Source organism: Schistocerca americana, chromosome 6 (genome assembly GCF_021461395.2).
Source record: "Schistocerca americana isolate TAMUIC-IGC-003095 chromosome 6, iqSchAmer2.1, whole genome shotgun sequence".
Taxonomy (NCBI): Eukaryota; Metazoa; Arthropoda; class Insecta; order Orthoptera; family Acrididae; genus Schistocerca; species Schistocerca americana.
In genome coordinates this window covers 45,888,517-45,897,237 of record NC_060124.1, presented here as the reverse complement: position 1 = coordinate 45,897,237, position 8,721 = coordinate 45,888,517, and the positions used below count along the sequence as shown (strand labels likewise).

The 8,721-nt window shown below is 44.5% G+C and overlaps 2 non-coding genes across 2 annotated transcripts; one reads left to right on the top strand and one right to left on the bottom strand.

Moving 5' to 3' along the window:
* Window positions 1–1,068: 1,068 nt before the first annotated feature.
* On the bottom strand, window positions 1,069–1,143 carry Trnas-cga. Its single transcript has one exon. It is a non-coding gene; the product is annotated as a tRNA-Ser (tRNA).
* A 524-nt stretch (window positions 1,144–1,667) lies between these two features.
* On the top strand, window positions 1,668–1,742 carry Trnal-caa. Its single transcript has one exon. It is a non-coding gene; the product is annotated as a tRNA-Leu (tRNA).
* Window positions 1,743–8,721: the final 6,979 nt, after the last annotated feature.

Genomic DNA, 8,721 nt, shown 5'->3' with positions numbered 1-8,721 from the left:
TCGCTGTCGCTTTTTGAAGAAAGAATGTTCTTTGCGTCACATTCGTCGCTATTCTTCCATATTTCTTCTCTTTCTCCATACTTCTGCAGGCTCACAAATCCACAACTCGACGATCTCCTCCGCTTCATCGATGATTCGCAAGGTCTCCCTCGCTCACACAAAATTCAGGACAACCCTCATCAACGCTACTTCCCAAAATTATGCGGCAGTATGCTTTGTTGCAAGTAGCAGCAAACTTGTCAAAACTTGCAGTAAGGTGAGAGGAAGTATGCGTGGCCGACCGCGGTGGCCGAGCGATTCTAGGCGCTTCAGTCCGGAACCGCATGACTGCTACCGTCGCAGGTTCGAATCCTGCCTCGGGAGTGGATGTGTGTGATGTCCTTAGGTTAGTTAGGCTTAAGTAGTTCTAAGTTCTAGTGGGACTGATAACCTCCGTGCTCAGAGTCATTTGAACGAAGTATGAGTGGGATCTAATAGTAGCGCACTGTAATGGTCAATACTTCACGTCAAGACGAATAGATTTTATAATCCCATTATCAAAAATTTTCACGCAGTTCTCCTGTCTACGACATGATTAACGAACATGATATCTTCCGCATGTGTTTATCTTCCGGGACATAAATTTCTCAACGCTGACGGGCCAGACAACCGTACCCAAAACCCTATAATGAAGAACATCAAAACTCGCTTTTTGTCGAAATGTACCCACAAAACAAAACGTTCTTACCTTGTACTGTCTATAAATCGCCAAAAATTAGCACACTGGCATCAGTTCACTGGGAACTACACCAAGAGATCAATAGTATCCGGATACCTGGCTGAAAATTACTTACTATTTTGTGGCACCCTCCATCGTCAATGCTAATATTCAAAATGGTGTTGGCCCTCCCATAGCCTTTATTACAGCTTTCACTCTCGCAAACATACGTTCAATCATGTGCTGGAAGGTTTGTTGGGGAATGCCATATCATTCTTGACGCAGTGCTGCTGTGTGGAGCGTTATCGATGTCGGTCGGTGAGGCCTGGCACGAAGTCGGGGTTCCAAAACATCCCAAAGGTTAAAACTGTGTGCCCGACCGAGACTCGAACTCGGGACCTTTGCCTTTCGCGGGCAAGCGCTCTACCAACTGAGCTATCAAAGCACGACTCATGCCCGGTACTCACAGCTTTACTTCTGCCAGTACCTCGTCCCCTACCTTCCAAACTTTACAGAAGCTCTCCTGCGAACCTTCCAGAACTAGCACTCCTGAAAGAAAGGATATTGCGGAGACATGGCTTAGCCACAGCCTGGGGGATGTTTCCAGAATAAGATTTTCACTCTGCAGCGGAGTGTGCGCTGATATGAAACTTCCTGGCAGATTAAAACTGTGTGCCCGACCGAGACTCGAACTCGTGACCTTTGCCTTTCGCGGGCAAGTGCTCTACCAACTGAGCTATCGAAGCACGACTCACGCCCGGTACTCACAGCTTATCAGTGCGCACTCCGCTGCGGAGTGAAAATCTCATTCTGGAAACATCCCCCAGGTTGTGGCTAAGCCATGTCTCCGCAATATCCTTTCTTTCAGGAGTGCTAGTTCTGCAAGGTTCGCAGGAGAGCTTCTGTAAGTTTGGAAGGTAGGAGACGAGGTACTGGCAGAAGTAAAGCTGTGAGTACCGGGCGTGAGGCGTGCTTCGATAGCTCAGTTGGTAGAGCACTTGCCCGCAAAAGGCAAAGGTCCCGAGTTCGAGTCTCGGTCGGGCACACAGTTTTAATCTGCCAGCTGCAGAGTGAAAATCTCATTATGGATCCCAAAGGTGTTGTATAGTATTCAGGCCAGGACTCTGTGCACGCCAGTCCATTACAGGAATGTTACTGTCATGTAAAGACTTCACTACAGGCCGTGCGTTATGAACAGGTGCTCGATCGTGTTGAAAGATGCAATCCCCATCCCCGAATTGCTCTTCAAGAGTGGGAAGCAAGAAGCTGGTTAAAACATCAATGTAGGCTTGCGTTATGATTGTGCCGGGCAAAACAACAAAGAGTGCAAGCCCCGTCCGTGAAAAACACGACCACACCGTAACACGACCACCTCCGAATTTTACTGTTGCCCTACACACGCTGGCACATGACGTTCACCGGGCATTTTCCATACTCACACCCTGCCATCGGATCGCCACACTGTGTTTCGTGATTCGTCACTCCACACAACGTTTTTTCACTGTTCAATCGTCCAATGTTTACACTCCTTACACCAAGCGAGGCGTCGTTTGGCATTTACCGTCCTGATATGTGGCTTATGAGCAGTAGACCGACCATGAATTCCAAGTTTTCTCACCTCCTGCTTAACTGTCATAGTGCTTGCAGTGGATCCTGATGCAGTTTATAGTTCCTGTGTGATGGTCTGGATAGATGTCTGCCCATTACCTATTACACATTATGACCCTCTTCAACTATCGGCGGCCTCTGTCAGTCATCAGACGAGGTCGTCCTGTGCGCTTTTGTACTAGCACAAATCCCGTGAGTTTCCCGGGGCGCCCCATTCTGCTCTCTCACGATGTCTACTGAGGTCGCTGATATGGAGTACCTGCCAGTAGGTGCCAGCAAAATGCACCTACTATGAAAGGCGAATGTTTTTGGGGGTGTCCGGATACTTTTATCGCATAGTGTATATTCACTTCGGTATCAATGAGAGCACCTCATCGTAATGAGAGATAGGGAGAACTACCTAGAGCCTACTCCCACCTCAATACGCCTAACAGTACATGATATTCTTGCCCCCCCCCCCCCCCCCCCCCCACACACACACACACCATACGCAATGCACAGTCACACGCCCGGCGGCGTCACAGTATGTAAAAAGAAGGTAAAAAGAGGAGATACTGGCTATACTTCAGATCCTGACCTCTAACCTCAAGTAATATTCGTGGCCTAATCCTCACAGACCCCAAAGTTTGAATATCATCACATGACAGAAAACTGGAAAGTACAGATCATGATGCACAAACAATGGACTACTGAAAACCCAAGTGGGATAGGCGAGCCCACTATGTAATATGTGACACAAAGTATACGGATACCTATTAGTCGATACTAACATTGGATGTGTCTGCCGTTCTTCTTCATGAAGGCTTTAACTCAGCTGTTAATACTCTCCACGAAGTGGCTATCTGTGGAACGATGGCAGCCCATTCTCCCTCAAGAACCGCAACCTGAGATGGTGACACTGGGCTCTAGAGCGAACTCGACTTACTAATTCATTCCAAAGGTTTTCCATTTGGTTCAGGTCGTGACTCTGGATATAATATTCGACTTCAGGAATTTTGCTGTCCACAAAGCATTCTCTCATAGATGCTGCATTATGACAGGTGCGTTGTTAAGCTGGTACAATCATAGTATCCGAAATGTTCCTCTACTGAATGCAGTAGATAATCCTGTAAATTGCGTTCATATTAGTCCACATTTTGCGTTTTCTTATGCGTAATAAGAGAATTACACACTAACAACGAAACACACCTATTTCCCATAGCATCATCTTGACGTTACTTCACTGTTGGTACTGTACGTCATGGGTTACCTCGGGTATTAATTAATAAACCGCCTCAGCTTTATCTTGCGGCAACCACTTCTTGGTTTTTCATTCTGGCCCAAAATTAGGTCTCAATAGCTTTCATTTATTTTCTCCTTGCGAATGGATCACTATGGTATGATTTTTTGAGGCCCAGTCACTGTTTTATTCTATGACACACGGCCTTTTAGCGTATTTTCTTCTGGCAATGAATGTTGGGTAAAAGGGTTCCGAGCTCTTCCGCTCTAATGATTTAGTTACGTGAGTAGTCACATTTTGGTACTCTCATGTAAAAGTTTCTAGTATTTTTAATTTTTTTTAAATCTTAAAATAATTTTTTAGACCAGTGTGTATCTCAGTATTTTTATTCCTTCTCGAATTATTGTTATACAGATGTTCACGTGAAGATACGGCTTTCAGTGTCACTTAAACCGAAGGTCTAAATGCAGGATGAGCGGTTTATTCATACCCAAGATGACTGCTCATAATTTCCCTACCTTCAAGGTTGCCTGCACTGTACATGATGGCCGCACAAGCACTTCAGTTGGATTGCCACAGGATACAGCAAGATTCATCATCACAAGTAACTGCCCAGCGGTGTAATTCTTTAGACCAAGTGTAACTCGTTAGGCACAACCATTGTATTTCTTGCCGAGCGGTTCTAGGCGCTACAGTCTGGAACCGCGTGACTGCTACTGTCGCTAGTTCGAATCCTGCCTCGGGCATGGATGTGTGTGATGTCCTTGGGTTGGTTAGGTTTAAGTAGTTCTAAGTTCTAGGGGACTGATGACCTCAGAAGTTACGTCCCGTAGTGCTCATAGTGCTCAGAGCCATTTGATTTGTATTACTTGGACAGCTGGTAGCTGTCTGAAGTTCACGAGTGATCCCTCCCGCTGATTTCAAACCAGTCGCTATTTCCACCCCCAGATATGTTCGAAGGTCGCTGTCTATCGGCACATGAAATCTTGTTAGCATTCACTTAACGATGGTTGTTTCGTCACGTTTCCACTTCAGGTGTCCATTCTGTGTATCTGAATGAAGTTCATGTGGTATTCAATTTTACGTTGAAGTGAAGAATGTGTGCCGGCCGGGGTGGCCGAGTGGTCCTAGGCGCTACAGTGTGGAAAACTGCGCGACCGCTACGGTCACAGGCTCCAATCCTGCCTCGGGCATAGATGTGTGTGATGTCATTAGGTTAGTTAGGTTTAAGTAGTTCTAAGTTCTAGGGGACTGATGACCACAGCAGTTAAGTCCCATAGTGCTCACAGCCATTGAACCATTTTATCTCAAGAATGTGGCGTGAAAACAATTTTATTAACACCTGACGGTGTGGGACGGAGGGTACTTTGAGTACCTTTATCGGTTCTCCCTTCTATTCCAGTCTCGTATTGTTCGTGGAAAGAAAGATTGTCGGTATGCCTCTGTGTGGGCTATAATCTCTGTGATTTTATCCTCATGGTCTCTTCGCGAAATATACGTAGGAGGGAGCAATATACTGCTAGACTCCTCGGTGAAGGTATGTTCCCGAAACTTCAACAAAAGCGCGCACCGAGCTACTGAGCGTCTCTCCTGCCGAGTCTTCCACTGGAGTCTATCTATCACCTTCGTAACGCTTTAGCGATTATTAAAATGATCCTGTAACGAATCGCGCTGCTCTCCGTTGGATCTTCTCTATATCTTCTACCAACCCTATCTGGTACGGATCCCACACTGGTGAGCAATATTCAAACAGTGGGCGAACAAGTGTACTCTAATCTACTTCATTTGTCTTCGGATTACATTTCCTTAGGATTCTTCCAACGAATCTCAGTCTGGCATCTGCTTTACCAACGATCAACTTTATATGATCATTCCATTTTAAATCGCTCCTAATGCCTACTCCCAGATAATTTATGGAATTATCTGCTTCCAGTGCTGACCTGCTATATTGTAGCTAAATGATAAAAGATCTTTCTGTCTATGTATTCGTAGCACATTACACGTCTCTTCATTGAGTTTCAATTGGCATTCCCTGCACCATGCGTCAATTCGTTGCAGATCCTCCTGTATTTCAGTTCAATTTTCCATTGTTACAACCTCTCGATATACCACAGCATCATCCGATGTTATCCACAAGGTCATTTATGTATATTGTGAATAGCAACGGTCCTACGACACTCCCCTGCGGCATACCTGAAACTATTCTTACTTCGGAAGACTTCTCTCCATGGAGAATGTCATGCTGCGTCATATAATTCATATAATTAATAAATGAAACGCCTAAATTATGTCACGCCTTTTCTATTACCCCATCTGAATTGTCACTCACTTCGAGGTTATTTACGTCTCCAAGAGAAGATTCGTTGCAATCCACAAAACTGCAACTCTATCCTTGGAAAAAGAGAAATAGAAGCAGTTTTGATCTTCCTCGAGAGGCACATTAATCTAGGCGGTGACGGCCTGTGGTTCATTTCTCTTTCGAAACACGCTCCGGAGTGGAGCGTAAATAAACAGTTTGACTCACGGCCAGTAACGGTACTGTGTCGGTGATTCACTGGCTCCAGCGACAGTGGCCACCGGCTGCAGGTGACTTGTGGCCGCATAAAAACGCCACCTGTGCTCCTCTCGGGAACAGGATTCAGCGGGAACCCGCAATCACAGGAATTCACGCCTTCCATTGGCTCACAATAAATGAGGACTGTTAGAGTAGAGAGCATTATGCCGGTGGAAGCGGTGTCTGCCGGTATGCTATGCGTGTACGACATCTCCGTGTCCGTAGGAAGAGGGTGCGATGTTCTCGATGTTCATGTGTAACGTCGTGGTTCCGATTTTTGGGGCTGGTTGACGTGATTTTTAATCGAAATGTGCCACAACTGTTAAAAATCAGCATAAATGTGTGTGACTGCGTACGCGGGAGTAAATGTTTTGACTGTTGACACTACTATTGCTATAAAAGCGAGTAAATCAGAGTGAAAGCCTATAACGATATGAGTGAGTAGACTATTTAATCAAAAGTATCCCGAGGCCCATACATAATGCACAATTTACCACTATATTCTTCGAAAGGCGAATCTAAGAACATAAAAGGATCTGGGGAGTAATGTGTCTTCGGTAGAGAAGTAGTGACAGTTTAGTAAGATCGATTGTAGACTACTTAGTGGATGTTACTTGAGTAACAAATCCATCAGGGACATTTCAGCCCTCGAAAGTTGCCCAAATCGAATGTTCGTGATGTGACTATGAAGTGAAAATGTGAATGAACAATTACTCTTAAACCATGACCACGCATATCACATTCACTGAAGGACAGGGGCCCTTATGCATTGCAGCAGGTGGTTGTAAAAAATCGCATGACAGTAAAGATTCCCTCGTGAATTCCAAAGTGCTACCTTCAGTTCAACTAATATTACGACTGTGCGTAAGGAGCTAACAAGGATGGGGTACAACGGTCGAGCACCACTACAAAAGCACACACTTCTGTAAATGCTAAACAACGCTGTAGGTGCTGTAAATAGCGGCGCTGCAGGACATTTGATGGCTGGAATCAACTACTATGGCGTGATGAATCACCCAACACCGTATGGCAATCCGATAGAATTATTTAGGTACAGCGAAATCTTGGATAATGTTGCCTACCATCATCTGTAGTGCCAAGTATGGAGGAGATCGTGTAACGGTGTGGGGATTTTCTTCGTGACTAGGCTGTGGTCTCCATTTTGCGCATAAGAAAATGCTGAATGCAGAAGGATATGACCAGATTTCAAAGCACTGCGTGCTACTCACAGTGGAGGAACTTTTCAGAGGCATCTGGTTTCGGTTCCTGAGGATGAATGTTTTTTCATTCCTGTACAGACAGACATCTCATGAACTCAGCAGGGTTCAAGGAGTCTCAGAGGTGAATGTTGGACACATTCAGTATGTTTCTGGTAGCCTTTGATCAGCAAGTGTACATGCCACCTAGATGAAGCTTCGTTCCGCGATACTCGTGCCCTATCTCTCTCTCACTCTCTCTCTCTCTCTCTCTCTCTCTTTCTCTCTCTCTTAAGCCACCAGGTTAGCCGATTAGCTGAGAGGGCTAATGTGCTGCTTCCAGGACTCAGGTAAGCCTTGGATCGAATCCCCATGGCGGATTACCGACGGGGGCCGGTGTGCCAGGTAGCCTCGATGTGGTTTTTAGGCGGTTTTCCACATCCCACTAGGTGAATACTGGGTTGTTCCGCATGTGCCTCCTCAGTTCCACGACTCACAGACATTTGTAAATGTTCGCACCCTTTCGTGGCTTGCACTAGACTTAGACAGCTGAGGTACACTACTTCCATCCCGGGGTGGCGGCAGGAAGGGCATCCGGCCAACCACTGATGATAACATTGCCAAATCCATAGTAAAAGGGCTCACCCCATGTTGAAGTGGGACAAAGACCCAGGGAAATCAAATGATGATACAACCTTTGATATAGCAATGTATCTTTACCATATTATGTAGTTTTTTGATGTATTACGATATATATTTAATTCATGGTAAATTTTTGCCTTTTAGGGGTTGGCGTTGCTTGATTTATTTGGCGTTCTCCAAAAGAAATTAAATGTCTGATACACAAAAAGGCTAAGGCGTCAAGACCCAATTCATTTATTTAACTGATCTTTGTGTCAGACAGAAACTTATAAACAGAACTTATCCAACAAACATTTACAAAAGTTGAGTGCATATAACAGGATCCACAGTATATCATACCAGATATACATACCAAATATACAAAATGGTGTGGAATTTTTGGTAACATTTTTGGGAAACAGCGATCTTGTAAGCTACATATAATTTGTGAAGAAGCATTTTACTTTAATTAAATTAATCACCGCGGTCTGGACTGTTTTTCACTAATTTTATAAAATGGTGTCTCCCTAATAGCATGAAAACCAAGTTAAAGGTTGTATACAAACTTACATCAAACTCAATTTTTTTCAGTGAACATTAATAGGCGAAACATGTAACTGAGAAATTGCAACTGTATTTGTAACATAAAAAGATAAATTCCAATTTTTACCTTATATTTCACACAATGATTTGAAAATGTGTTCAGGGAATCCAAAACTACCAGTCAATTAAATAAAAAAATTGACTCCGTCAAGTGTGTGTTTTCTACACCAAACTGGTTGACACAAGCGGCTGTCCTGTAATTAAAAATGTGTGCTGGAAATCT